Raw genomic sequence first — 16,020 nt, forward strand, 5'->3', positions numbered from 1 at the left:
ATCAGTGAGTATAATGATAGTAAAGCCAATATTGAGATTCAATATTTGTCCTAATGTTTCATTATTTTCCTTACCTTGAAAACTATAACACTGTAACATGGTGCAGCTAATATAGTTCTGTGAAGCATGCAATTGGATGTAAAAATTCTCTCATTATTAAAAGAGCAACTGAAAATGGTTTTTCAAAGCAGTTGTGAGGTGGGTAGGGTTGAAGAAAGAGTGGATAAGATCCTGGATGGAAAAGAGGTTTATACACATATAAAGTCCTAGAAACATCTAAAAGCAAAAGGGTGACTTCTAGTACAACCCAAACAGAAGCATGTAATAAAATTATACTTGGTCAAGAGCTTGCATGCTTTCAAAATAGAAGGGAAATACATACTGACCAAAAAATGTACATATTTCAGAATAGAGTGATCATAATTTTTATCTTTCAAAAACTATATAAAAATAAATCTAACAATTATTTCATTGAATTAAAATTCTACCCTTTATCTTCAATGTGATATATTTCCTAATACTAGAGAAATTGAATACTATAATGTTTTATTACAAGATAAAAATGTATTTTTCGGGCTGGGGGAATACCTCAGCTGGTAGAGTGCTTACCTCAAAAGCATCAAGGCCCTGAGTTCGATCCCTAGTACCGCAAAAAAAAAAAAAAAAAAAAAAAAATGTATTTTTCAATTTACACATCTCAATGTATAAGGAAGTAACAAGAACTTGTTATGAAATATTACATGAAATATATATGTATGATTGGGATGCAAAAACACACACATAAACATCATACACATGGAGGTATATACATATATATATATGATATATGAATCAAATAATCGATCAGTACAATAAGATCCAAAATGTCATGGACACATGAATCTTTGCTATGGGGTTATATTTTAGAGTATTTTGACAAAGGGAATATTATTTAAAACTACATATTTTTAAAAATCCCAAATTTGGAAATTCTTCTGAAAAATTATCAGATTAAATTGAATTTATAAATCTATGTGTTTTGAATATAAAATATATAAATATTTATATATTTTATACTTTATTGATTTTTACCTATAGTATTTTAATGAGATAGAATATTTAGTTCATACTGAAGAATTATAAACAAATTACCTTTATAACAAAAAGTGGCATTGCACAAATATTATAGTGTCATCTCTTAATATCTGTGGGGGATTTGTTCCACAATCCAATAGATATAAAAATCCATTTGTGCTCCATTCCCTTATAGGACATGGCAGAGTATTTGCATATAAATTTGCACGCATCTTCCTATGTGCTTTAGATAATCACTAGGATTACCTATAATACCTAGTACAATGTCATTTCTATGTAAATATCTATTCTTTTGTGTTTCTAAGGAACATGAACAACAAAAATGTCTATACTTGTTCAATATAGATACAATTATTGTTTTCCAAATATTTTCAATCTGTGGATATTTTAAACCATGCATTCTTAAACTAGAGATATATGATGATTGCAATAAAAATTAATTTACAAATATTGACAAAATACTTTTTGTCCTGACTAAATTTTACATGACTTCAAGATAATAATTTAGTTAAACTAAATGAATTTCAAAATGAATGATAATCACTTCAAACGTAATTACTTCATCTCTTCAAGCATCTTTTTTGATAAAAAAGGACATTTTAGAAAATAAAACAATTCAGATGATACGCAAAAATTCAGTTGCATTTAATAGCCTTTCAAAAAAATTAAAAATCAGCACCTCTAAAACAGAGCACATTTTAAAATCCAATATTTATACACTTTCCTCTTTAGTAAAATGTATGCTTACAACCAAATAAATATTGAGAGTGATTGTTATAAATTGGATATAAAATGTCCTCAAATGCTTGTGTTAGAAAATGCAGAAATATTCAGAGATGAAAAGATAATATTATGATAGATGTAAGTTAATCAATGGATTAATTCATTTGCTGCATTAAGAATTTGAAAAAATAACTACTGTGATGGGTGGTAACTGTGGGCAGTTGGGTATGGATGAGGGATTTAAGTCAGTTTGAGTCTGTATTGGGATATATTTTGTCCTTGGTCTCTCTCTCTCTCTTTCTCTCTCTTCTTCCCTCCCCTCCAGGCTGCCCTGAGTTGAACAGCTGTCTAGTATCACATCATTCTATGTTGATGCTCTTCCTCACCTGGGGCCCACAATCATGTGGCAGTGGACTAAGACCTCTAAAAACATGAGTTAAAACAATATCTTTCTTCCCTAATTTGTCGTTGTTAGATATTTCATCACATTAACAAAAACTGATTAAAACAGATTTTTTTCTTAAGTGAGTTATAGTCTTCAGGTATGTTAGATAATATTGATTTTGTTGTCATTTATTATTAGTTGGATTATTAGTAAATAGCAAATATCAAAGTTAAACAAATATCTTAAACTCAAAACTTTCATCCTAGATTCCTTTTTAAATTATACCTTATATTAAAAACATATAGTTCAAAATCACTTTAAAATCTTATACTCAAAACAAAAATAAGTTCTATAATTGCTACAATATGAGATTTTTTTTTTTTTTTTTTGGTACCAGGGATTGAACTCAGAGGGGCACTCAGTGGTTACTGAGCCACATCCTCAGTTCAATTATATATTTTATTTAGAGACAAGGTCTCACCGAGTTGCTTAGTGCCTCACTTTTGCTGAGGCTGGCATTGAATTCCCGATCCTCCTGCTTCAGCCTCTGCAGTCACTGAGATTAAGTCATGGACCACCTTGCTCCGCATAATGTAAGCTTTTTATGTATGAAGGAACAGACATCACACAGTTATGCCCTAGATGTTAGTCTAAGATGGGTCACAGAAAAAAGAGGTAAAATAGAAATAGTCGAGTTCAAAGACCCTAAAGGAAGGAAAGGGTGTTTTAAGAAGTCAATAGAATGGTAATGGTCACAAAGCAGTGAATGGAAAATTATGTTTTAATAGGTTAAAAAAAAAAAAAAAGAATAATCAGACACTGCCAACTCTGCAAGAGCAATTCAAATTTTGGACCAGGAAACCAGAATATAATAGGATGAGAATCAAATAATGATAAATAAAAATAAATTGGTAACACACTAAAACGTTCCCTCACGTAACCAGGAAAATGTAAATGGAGGAGAAGCAGCAAGAAATACATTCCCATTGTGACCTGTGGGATCTAAACTTGGATTTTCTTGGAAAGTTATGCAATATTAAGAGGAAGACCAAAGTTGCCATAATCAGTGTATAATAAGATTTCAATAAAATTAAGAAACAAACAGGATAAAACGGAACTTGTTAGATGAGAAAATAGAGGCCAATAAAGAAAGGATGGGTTAAAAACAGAGGCAGTGAAGTGATTCTGAATAAAGACTTTAACCTGAAGTAATAAATAAAAAATATACAGGGGAACACTGCACTTAATAGTGGAAAACTTTCCTTATTAAAAAAAATTTAAAAGGGACAAAGATGGACAAAGATGTCACTTTCACTAACTTTTTTTCAACATTCCACCCAGTATTTTAACTAGTGTAATTGACCAACAAAAATAATCAATAGCATCTTTTAAAAAGAAGACAGCCTGTCTTCCTCACAAAAATCTTGAAGAATCTATTTAAAAGAAACAATGAAGTCTAAAACAAACCTACTAGTCCTATTGAGAATGTTCTAAATTACAGCAGGAAATAAACACAGGGTTTGTTATGTTTCTGTATTAGCAATTAAAAGTTGGAAATTTAAACAATACCTTTTTGAGTAGCAAAATATCGGAAATATTTTGGGACAAATCTCACATGTTGTATTATAATAAAAGCTTCGGAAATCAGAGGTTAGTAACTGTCATACTAAATTCCATCCCACTCCCTGGTGACAAGTGACAGGGATGCTTCTCCAATTCCATTTCTCCACATGTGGCTATTCTCTGCCTGGAGGATTTCATCTGAAAATTATGGACTGAAATGTACAAGAACACAGTACGTTTTGTATGACAAACTAACATGTGAAAGCTATACAACAGTCTTTCAAATGATCTAAAATTCACACAACAAATATCACGGCAGCAGTGCCCCCACCCGACACACCCGCTTTGGGAATGTGCCCAAACTCAGTGGAATCTTAGGACTCCCACTTCCTTCTCCACTCTATCTGCAGTTTAGCGTGGCCTCTAAGTTTCCTGTATCCAACAGACATAAAATTTGCATTAATTCTCTGCTCTGCATTTCAGCAGGATAGTATGATAAGATTGTTTGGCCTTAGCTCTGATATGACTTTGAGCTTCATTCCAACCATCTTTTATCTTTTAACTTGAAGTCTCTAAGTGGAGTATAGAAAGGAAAGAAAGGTGTTAAAGACTGTAAACTACAACCAACAGTAAAAAGTAAGGTCCTCAAGTTTACATTCAATTGCCAGAGGATATCAACATGGAGTAACCAAATGAGATTCTAATGTTTTGGACCATACCCTCTTTGCAGCAATGATTCATTTGCAAGTTGGCCCCTTCTTGATTTAGCAGATAGGCAGCTGGTATTTGTGTGTGTGTGTGTGTGTGTGTGTGTGTGTGTGTGTGTGTGTGTGTGGGGGGGGCACGGGACGTGGAGTGTCTGGTGTCTGTGTTTTATCAGGAATTGAAACCAGGGACTTGCACTTGCTAAAGGAAGGGCTCTATCACTGAGCACACCCATTTTCTTAGTTTTATTTTGAGGCAGGGTATCCCTAAATTGTCTAGGATGGCCTCAGTCTTGTGATCCTCCTCCTTTAGTATCCTGAGATTACAGCTGGGTTTTTAATCAGGCACCACTAAGTCGGGCTCGAACTTGCACTTCCAATGTTATCTATTCCACACTGCCACATCAGAAAGAAATGGGACAACAACCAAAGCACTATTTAATCTTACTTACACTGTAAGGAGCAAAATTAAATGTGTGACATTCTGTGTGCTGTGTAACTTGCAAAAAACAACTTGCTTTGCTGTAATGAGGTAATGATGTGGTGTTGCCCCAAGACAGGCTTGACGTTGCCCCAAGTTGGAGACATGTGCAACTGACCCCAAGTAAGACAACCAACTTCCCCGGACCAAGACCAGCTGGCAGGGTCAGATAAAAAGGATTTAAAAGGACTTACGATGAGCCTAGCTCCAGTCCCCAGTTTACACCAATGACGCCGGTGCTGCACCAAGCCTGAAGGGGACTCACTGACTTGCTCGTTGCTTGATGGACCATCCATCATCCTGACCGTGACCAAGACATTCCTGTGGAAGTGACCGCAGAGCTGCCTTGTCTTCCATGACACCAGAGCTGCCCATGTGCATCCTGCCAGAGAGGTCTCTGCCCGGCCCGCCTGTGTGACTCGCCGCCCTCCTTCACCTTCCAACTGTCCTTGCCCATCAGGACTCTGGCCAGAGGGAGTTCCCCAGTGAGATCTCCTGAGTTGTCTTCCTGACTAACCCCAGGGAGTCACTGCCCTTCAACTCAAAATACGTCAAACAGGAGTGGACCTTAGGAACAGGTCTCAGTAAGGAGTGAGCCTTGTTTATTCGGGGCTTATAATAATTTTGTGATTAAGTTATGTGTGATATTGGTGTGACTAAAAGTTAGAATAACTATAATAATTGTGTGATCAGCATCAAATAAAAGCCAATTGATTTTGGACCAAATTTACTCTCATTGACTCCTCCATGCTGCTTGTGACATCCACCTGGCAGCCTCTATATGTTTTTTTACATCTGTTGATTGGGGTCTTGTATCTCTACTTCTCCATTCAAGACTTAGGCAAGGGTATGCTCTACCAGCAGCAGATTGGACCATCTTCTATTAGCCCTTGGGACCCTTGCCTATTCTCTTTCAGAAAGACATTTGTCAGTTAGCTTCCCTTCTTCTTCAAAATCTATCAAATTTCTACTCACAATCTCAAGAAGGTAGCCTGTCACAGTTTTATGGATGCTGGCAGAAGATAGGAAGCACTGTGTCTGAGATAAAGGATATTATTACCAAAGTAGAATAAGAAAAATGAGCTTCATGTTCACAAAAATGTCCCCTAAGAGAGTATTGTGTGTGAAGTTGCTTTATGTCGCAGATGATGAACCTCATACTTAGAGAACTTGAATCTTTTATGATCAACTGCCATCAAATCTGCCTAACCTTTGCCTTGGGTAAGCAGACCTGCCTGACATTTGTCCTGAAGAGTGACATTATCTTTATTATACTGGCAAAGAAAAGAAACCTTTCCTTTATTCCAGAGGAACACAGTATCCATATTCCAAGCTGTTCCTTACACAAACCTCCATAAAAAAGGAATCTTTAACAGAAAACCTCTGCAAAATAGAATCTTTAGCAGAAGCTATTGATGTGCAACATTTGGGAATTTATGATGTTTAAATCTATTTATAATTTTTGGTATGTTATCATATTTGCCTCTTTAATTATAAGATATTATTTTGATTTTATTTCCTACAATTCATTTCATTATTTTCCTTCCATAATAAATTTTGTGTGATAGACGATTTTACAGCACTTTATTTATAGTCTGTCTCTCTCTCTCTCTCTCTCTCTCTCACACACACACACAAACACACACATATACACACGTTACAGAACTTTATTTATTACATATATAAACAATTGTATGTTTATATGATCCATTTTGCTTTTTCTCAGACACAAACTTGCCCTCAATCATTTGCATTTTTCAACATTACTATTGTGGGGCTATCTTTTTCAGTGTGTGCTATAGGTGTTCTAAATATCTTACAGCCATACAAAATTAATTACAAAAAAATAAGTGGGGAAACAAATGTTTTCCAAAGAGCCCATGATTTAATCTCATTCTCTAAAATATCCACTATTCTTTTAACAATGTAACTATATAAAACAATTTTTATGTGCCGGGTTAGAAATTTAGGTAACTATTGAGTAACTTACTTCTTCACAAAGTTTGATTATTGAAAAAATATTCCATTCTGGCAAATATTGATTAGTTAATGTTCCTGTGGGAGAATTGTTCCTTAAAACAATCGTCATCTTCACAATCTTAAAGAGAAATAATCTCGCCACTGGATATGATGTTTGAAATTTTAATTACAAGAAACTCAAGGAATAATGTCTGAAAGTCTTGGAAAACTATGTGATTTGTTGGATGAGTTATGGTGTATGACGGCTGAATATCAACTTCAACCTACTGGAATGGTTATTTTATGTTATTTTTCTAGGCGAAGTGATATATGGCAAAAGAAAACGAGGAGTTCAATGATTGTACAACATCTTATCAAGGAACTCAACACACAATTATAAATGAAAATGCATAGGAATGACCATAAATTATAGAAAGCAGAAAGCCAAATATTATGAAAGATTCTCTGTGTGCCCTAGAATTAAAATGACAATCCTCAGGCCAGTAATCTTTTATATTACGTTTTGTAATTTTCCCCAAATATTTCTCAGATTTTTCACTTTGAAGCTTTTTCAAAACTATTTTTATTAAAGATGTCAAACTCAGGAAAAAAAATATACAAGTTAAAGCCACACAATATTTTTATGCAATTTGCCTTTCTCTTAGTTAAAAAGAACTGCTAAGAGTGTTTTAAGCACTGCATAAAATTGAATTCTAGTACAAAAATGAGTACTTTTATTTCAACTAACAGCTGTTCAAATATATACTTCAAATTCATCTACAAATAGATTCCAAATGTAGTAATGTGTTAAAAAGACATTACAAATCTGCAATGCACTTTAATCCAAAAGTTAGTATATTAAATATTGCTTTTTATAAAGAAAAATACGACAAACTGAGCCAAACACTTAACTATACATTATGCCCAATAACTGGGTTTCTACATGATAAAAAATTTAAAGATGGCGATCAAACATACTGTTAAATCTGAAAGATTCTGATGCTTCAGGAACACTTATATGAAGCACTTATTTTCATCTCTTGTCCTTCAAGAGTTCATGTTTCTTTTCTGTAGAATTCTACAGGGTCTACACTGAGTCTTCTTTCCTACCCTCATTACACCCTGTTTTTCTGTGCCCCTGCTTGGCTACATGTTCCCAAAGGGTTTGGTTGCTATTGGTGCACATAATGTTTTATTCTTTTCAGTACTTTATTGATCAGCACTGTTTTTTTAAAATTGTTCATTTGTTCTAATTAGTTATACATGACAGTAGAATGCATTTATGCATTTTGATAAATCATACATAAATGAAGTATAATTTTTCATTTTTCTGATTGTAGATATTGTAGGATCACATCAGTCATGCAGTCATATGAGTACATGAGGTAATAATGTATATTTCTACTATTCTTTCTACCCACATACCACTTCCCTTCCCTTCACTCCCTTCTACCTAATCTACAGTAACTCTACTCTTCCCTGGTGCTGCCCCCTCACCATATTGTGAATTAGCATCCTCATATCAGAGAAAACATTTGGTCTTTGTTTTTTTTTTTTTTTTTGAGCTTGACTTATTTTGCTTAGCATGATATTCTCCAACTCCATCCATTTACCAGCAAATGCCATAATTTTATTTTTCTTTAAAGCTGAGTAATATATATATCACATATATTACATCATAAATATATATCATATTTTCCTTATCTATTCATCTGTTAAGGACACCTAGGTTGGCTCCATAGTTTAGCTATGGTGAATTGAGCTGCTATAATCATTGATGTGGCTATGTTACTGAAGTATGCTGATTTTAAGTCCTTTGAGTATAATCTGTGGAGAGGGATCACTGGGTCAAATAGTGGTTCCACTGGAAGTTTTCTGAGGAATCTCTACACTGCTTTCCATAATGGTTGCACCACAGAGACAAACCCACATAAATACAGTCATCTCATACTAGACAAAGGTACCAAAAACATTCACTAGAGAAAAGATAGCATATTCAACAAATGATACTGGGAAAAATGGGAAGACACATGTAACAAAATGAAGTTAGACCTTTATCTCTTGACCCACACAAAATTCAGCTCAAAGTGAATCAAAGACTTAGGCACTAGAACAGAGACCCTGCACCTTCTACAAGAAAAAGTAGGCCCAAATGTTCAACCTGTCAGCCTAGCATCTGACTTCCTTAATAAGACCCCTAAAGCTCAAGAAATTCAATAACACATCAATAAATGGGATGGATTCATACTACAAAGTTTCTTCTCAGAAAAAGAAACAATTAAAAATGGGAAGAGAGAGCCTAAGGATTAGGGAAAATTTTTACCACATGCACCTCAGATAAAGCATTTATCTCTAGGATATATCAAGAACTCAAAAAATTAACACACACACACACACACACACACACACACACAAACCCAATCAATAAATGGGCTAAGGAAATGAGCAGACTTCACAGAAGATCTACAAGCAATCAACAGACATATGAAAAAAGTGTTCAACATCTTTAGTAATAAGAGAAATGCAAATCAAAGCTACCCTTAGATTTCATCTCACCCCAATTAGAATGGCGATTATCAAGAATACAAGCAACGATAAGTGTTGGTGAGGATGTGGGGAAAAGGTACAATCATACATTGCTGGTAGAGTTGCAAATTAGTGCAGCCACTCTGGAAAGCAGTATGGAGATTCCTCAGAAAGCTTGTAATGGAACCACCATTTGACCCAGCTATTCCACTCCTTGGTCTACACCCAAAGGACTTAAAATCACCTTACTATGGTGATGCATTCACATCAATGTTCATAGCTGCTCAATTCACAATAACTAGATTGTGGAACCAACCTAGATGCCCTTCAATTGATGAATGGATAAAGAAACTGTGGTATATATATCCAAAATGGAATTTATTACTCAGCCATAAAGAAGAATAAAATTATGGCATTTGCAGACAAATGGATGAAGTTGGAGAATATCATGCTAAATGAGACAAGCCAATCTCAAAAAACCAAAGGCCAAATGATCTCTCTGAGAAGCAGATGATGATACATGATGGGGGTAGGAGGGAGGCAAGAATGAAGGAAGGATGGATTATATAGCCAAAAAAGGAGGGGTGGGAGGGATAGGGGGAAAAATAAACATACCATATTCTTCAATGTGACAGTATCTTATCATACAACATACCTATTTTGAATACCTTTTTCTTTTTCAATAAAAGTTATTTTTGCCTTTCTTGAGTTCCATTTCAGAATAACTTCTCTACATACTAGATTTTTCTCTTTTCTTCAGTTCTTTGTTGAAGACTTTTCATCTGTTTTAACATTCCTAAAGACCACTTGCCCTGTTATGGAAGGCTCATTCTGTTGCAAGTCTCTTGTTATTTCCGAGAAAGGAAATGTTTTATTGCAGTATAACTCTTTATTTTTGTAGTTTTTAAAATAACTGTAATTACTTTAATTATGATAGTACATTTATTTTGAGGATAATGACAACAGTATATTTATTTTGAGAATATAAGCAGTATAGATTTAGATCTTCACATTCAAAATAAAACTCCAACTACATTTTTCACCTTCCAACAACATAAGACACTAAATTTCTACAGAAAATATTAGCTTTTTAAAATTGCCTCTGTGATTTACACAAGAAATTTATGATGAAAGTTGATAGTATATTAACCATCAGGATGTTTAAATTTGAAAGCTGTATTCCTAGTCACATTTGCCTGAATTAGAATGACTGAAATGCAGTCTACACTACATGTGAGCATTTCAAGATCATTTTGAAATAAAACAGGGAAAACGTAAGTGATAAATGAGAATTCTCTATACTGCTCTGATGGCTAGATAAAGAGATTTCCTAAGTGATAGTTATCACTAGAAATAAGAAAAAAAAATACTTTGAAGGAGTATATTCTATCAACTTACAAGAAAAGGATACACTAGAACTAAGATAGATGAATATATTTGCTAGGCATAAATGACAGTTATTGTCAATAAGAGAATAGAGGGTAAATTGAACATTAGTCATGTGGACGTTTTATATGATTTTAAAAAATGAAAAAAGTAGGTCCATTTGTATGTTGTGATAACTGTAGGATCATCATCAGACACATTTTAATAGAAAACTGTACTCATTAATTGTTTGTCTTCAAGGAAAAAGGAAGAAAACCATTTTCTCATTACTAGGTGTAAGCTGACAAGTCCCCTGTAACCTTCATGTTGAATGAGGCAGAAACACAGCTGCCCCCTCTTCAGTGATTCACCGAGGGAAGAGGTATTCTGTTTATATTTATCTCTGTTGTTTCTGGAAGATGATCCAACTTATTACTCAACGGAGAGAAAGTCCTTAATCAGTTTACAATTGCCTTGATGCATAAGAGCACTTGCTATATGAGCAGCAGGTGTAGGAGTCAGGATGATTGAAAAAATATGTTTCAGTAACAGCAGGAAGAGAAATTAGATAGCAGGAATGGCACTTAATTTCCTCACCCTGCTCAGGGAACTGTCTTTAATGGTTTAAAGTAAGGTTAGAAACATCAGCTGCCAGAAAATGAATGTGGAAGTTTACAAAGAACAAAGTATTTAAGCAACTCTGTAGTATAAAATTACAGTTTACCATGTAACCTCTTGATGGGCATGTGATTGACCTTGAAGAAGTTAGAGGATGCTAAGGAATGGGAGTTTTAGTTAACTAGATTACTTGTTCTAAATGTGGTATGGCAAAGGTTGAGAGTGGGTTGAAGAAATAGAGTTTGAAAATGCCAGGCAGTGAGAGTTTAATTGGCATATTTTACAACCCCAAAAAATTTTGAGAGACCTGCAAACCAATCTATCAGAATGGTGAAATGGGGATGGGTAAATTAAGGACTTGAATTTTTTACTTTGAAGAAGCAGAACTCATAAGCTTTTATCTACAATATAAGATGATCATTTTTTAAAAAAAACATGGAGCTAACACAAAAAACTACATTAATCTGGATGAGAGTGGGTGCAGGAAGATCAAATAGGAGACCCAACAAATTCGGGAGACAAAGAAGTGAGATGGCCCAAAATGAAAACAAAATTTCTGCCTTGGGTAGCAGGTTGATTAGCAGTACTATTCTCAGGAAAAGGCAATAATGAAGAAAACAGCAATATTCAAGATCAGGATTGATCAGAAAAGGAAATGAAAAGGATGGCTTCCACATGTTCATTGATGTTAGTTTTACTGTAAACTATCTAAAGTAGGTAACTGATAATCTGATATAGGTCAGAAACTTCAGTTAGGACTCAAAGATAAAATACACTGTAATCTAAATGTAGGTTAATTTAGAGAAAAGTAGATACATATCTGGAGGACTTAATAAAGAAGGTTTGATGTCACAAAAGTGAAGTGAAAATTTATACAGATGAATAAAGATTTGTTTCTGAGGGTAAAATTTAAAACAAAATTTAAAGAATTAAAATAACTTATCAAATAGACAAGGAGGAAAAACACCTTGTTCTGTAGAAACAAAAGGCAGAAGAGAGGATGAGAATGCATATAAATCTGTAGTTTAGGTGACAAATAATCATGGGAGTTTCCATATGACAATGTTTAGATTCTTTATAAAGTAGCAATTGAAATTATCTATACTTTGAGGAGAGAGAAAAGAAAGTAAATTGGGGGGGTGGGGCGGACAGATAGCTGCTACAGTAACTGTGGATTAGAAGAAAAAGAGAATAGTGTCAGCAATGTAAACCCAAGACCATTAATGGCCATAAATCAATAGTGACATTTATCTGTTTTTATGGTTACTTTGAACTGACTTATCTAGCAGTTCTTAACTTGAAGGAGAAAAAAAACACATGGTGATTTTCACCAAGAATGTGTAATGTTAAAGAACACTTGTTGCTATTGTGAATTGATTTGATGTGGTTGCATCACTTATGCCCTTCAATAGATGAATGGATAAAGAAACTGTGGTATATATGCACAATAGAATATTATTCAGCCATAAAGAAGAATAACATTATGGCATTTGCAGGTAAATGGATGGAGTTGGAGAATGTCATGCTAAATGAAGCAAGCCAATTCCAAAAAACCATAGGCCAAACATTTTCTCTGGTAAGTGGATGATGATAACTGACAGAGAACAGGGAGGGGGTAAGGGAAGAATGAAGGATGGATTGTATAGAGGGAAATGAGGAGTGGGGAGGGGGCTGAGGGAAGGAAAGATGATGGAATGAGACAAACATCATTACCCAATGTACAAATGATGTGACTACTTTGTGTACAAAAGAAATGAAAATTTGTACCCCATTTGTGTACAATGAATCAAAAAATTTAAAAAAATTTAAAAGAACACTAGTAAGATAGATATTGAAGTTATTTGACAAAAACAAAAAAGGTAGGAAGCTCGAAGAATGAAGCGGGTAGGAAGAAAAGAGCTTGAAGAATTAAAGAGGAAGGGGAAAAAAGATGAGGAAATGAAGTTCAGAATGAAGCAGAAACAGAAAATATACAGATACCTAAAGAGAGAGAAAGAAGTTCCTAGAACTCCTGACAGTTCTATTTTTTCACTATATCACACTATCTATACCAAGATTTTCCTGATTGGGCTTACATGTAGTAGCACCTGGCTTCTTCAATTTAAGTCTGCTTTTCTCAACATTACACTGGCAAATTAGTCAAATGTTTTGTAAAAAAAATATAAACATATTTAACTCTTTTAGTTCCCCATTTTTTTTCTGTAATTTTTCCATAAGTTTATGCTGTGGTTTGAATGTGTATTGCATATTTTCTCTGATTGACTTGTGATTTTGGGGGGATGTGTGAATAGAGCATAAGGATTCCTCCTTGATGAATGGGTTAATATCAAGGCAGAAGAATAATTATTGTGAGAATGGACTTGATTCAAAAGTGAACAGGGCTTTCTCTTGCTCTCACTCTCACTCTCTTGCCCTTCCTCCCTTTGCTTGGGGGTGATGTAGCACAAGAGACCTTCCTGAAGGCAATACCAAGGTCCTGAACTTCCTAGGGTCCAGAACCAGGAGTAAAACAGAGCTGTGCTCATTACACATTACTCATTCTCTGTCACTGGCTCTTTGCGGTACAAAATCTGTGGATATTTGTCACCGCTTGCAGCAACAATTTGCACAGGTCTTATGGGTGGTGGACTGGAAACTGAGCTACTTCTTTCTCTTTAGTGCACTGCTTTCTTACTTGTTTGTTTATAGAGGATAGAGGAAATGAGGCTTACTAGCTTTGAGAGGAGAGAGAGAGAGAGACTTTGCTTATCAGAGAGAGAGACTTTGCTTAAGAGAGACTTTGAGAGAAGGACAGGCTTTGCTTAGAGCTTAGAGGAAGAGAGACTTGCTACGCCTCACTTAAGGTTTGCTGCTTCTTACTGGTGTGTCCTGCATCCTGTGAACTAAGGGTATGTCTACCTAAGGTGCTTTAGTGATGTGTCTCAGTTCTCCGTTCTGTGATCTGCCTTCCGCCGCTGCCCCTACTTGCTGCTTCTATCGGCTAGCCGCTTCTTCTTCCTAGCTGCCGTTCTGCTGTCTTTTCTTTCTACGAGCTGCTGTGTCTTCTGCTAGCTGCTGCTGTGCTTCTTTCTACTAGCGGCTGCGTTCCTTCTTCCTTCTAGCTGCTGCTTCTGCTTCCTTTCTTCTGGCTGCTGCTGCGTGTCTTTCTGTCTCGCTCCGCCTACGTTTATATCACCTCCAGGAGGCAGAGAGCAGGGCCATGCCTCTTACGCAAAGATTAGGCCAGACATTCTGAGCAGGCACAATTAGGAGTGCTCGAGAACACATGCGCATACATTGTGTGCGTGGACGATAAATCACCTGAGCGTGCTTATGTCAATTAACCTCCTCGCTGCTGATGTGATCAGGCGCGGCCCTGGCGCAGTCAACATGGCACAGCCCCAAACAATTCTCCAGTGTTGTTTCCACAGCAGAAAATGGACTAAAATGTTGTTTCCTTCTTTTTTTCCAGTACAGTTACTCTTTTAATTCCTTGAATATTTTCATTCTGTGACCTGAATTCTTCATTTTAATATTAAACATTTTCTCTTCTACTTTTATACTTTTCAGCATATTTTTTTGATTACACTGCTTTCCTCATTGGGAGTTATCCCTGAAAGTTATTAGTCAAATTTTTCCTAACATAAACATGCTTTCCAGATATTATCATAGTTAAACACTTCACTATTTCCTTGCACACTGTTGAAGTATTTCATTTGGTTTGTTTAAGAGATCTGTAAATGAATTTCTCAATGTGACATGAAATAGCAATGAATGGATTAGGTTTCTTGGGGAAGGACCAGTATCAAACTTTGTAATTATTGACTTAATTTTTGTGATTGCATCTTTATTGCCCCAAGTGTCTTCAGACTTCAAGCCTCCTCAGGTTGTATGTGTGGTGGGTCACTGCTCTCATAAGGCACTTTTAGATTGCCCATATATGTATTTTCTTACCCTGTCTGACCTTGCTAAATACATAAGCACCTCCTGTAAAGAATAATGCTTGGGGATGCAAGATGGCAGACTAGAGGGTGGCTGTGACGCCGTCCAGTAGAGTCAATTTGGCACGAGAGACAAACGAATAGTGAGGCTCTTGAACGGTTTATTGAAGATTCAGGAAACCTGGGAACCAGAACCTCGAACCTGGAACCCCAGTGCTGGAGGAGAGCCAGCTTATGTCCCCTCCAGGAGGTGAAGGGTAGGGCTGATGCCAATTATGTGAAGATCAGGTGAGGAGCCAGCTGCCCAATCATGGCAAAGGTCAAAACGAGCAGGCACGATCAGGAGCACTCGAGAACACATGTGCATGCATTGTATGCGTGGACTTAATTGAATAGGGCCAATGACAAATCACCTGATTGTGCTTATGTTAATTAACTTCCTCACTGCCGATGTGACCAAAACAACTTCTGGCTGACTGCCAGGCGCCATCTTGGCATAGTCTGCATGGCATAGCCCCCAACAAGGCTGCATTCCTTGTCACTCTGTAACTTCGGTTTCAAGCAGAGGACATCTGTTTCTTGGTGAGGCAGTTTTTGCTGCTTATCGATCCCTGGCCGTTTACCCCATTTGTCTACTGTGATCACCTGCAGTCTGCCAGCATATCAATGCCTTTTTTGAGTGCAGATTGCTCACTGTCAGGC

The sequence above is a fragment of the Sciurus vulgaris genome (assembly GCF_902686455.1).
Source record: "Sciurus vulgaris genome assembly, chromosome: 6".
In the NCBI taxonomy this organism is placed as follows: Eukaryota; Metazoa; Chordata; class Mammalia; order Rodentia; family Sciuridae; genus Sciurus; species Sciurus vulgaris.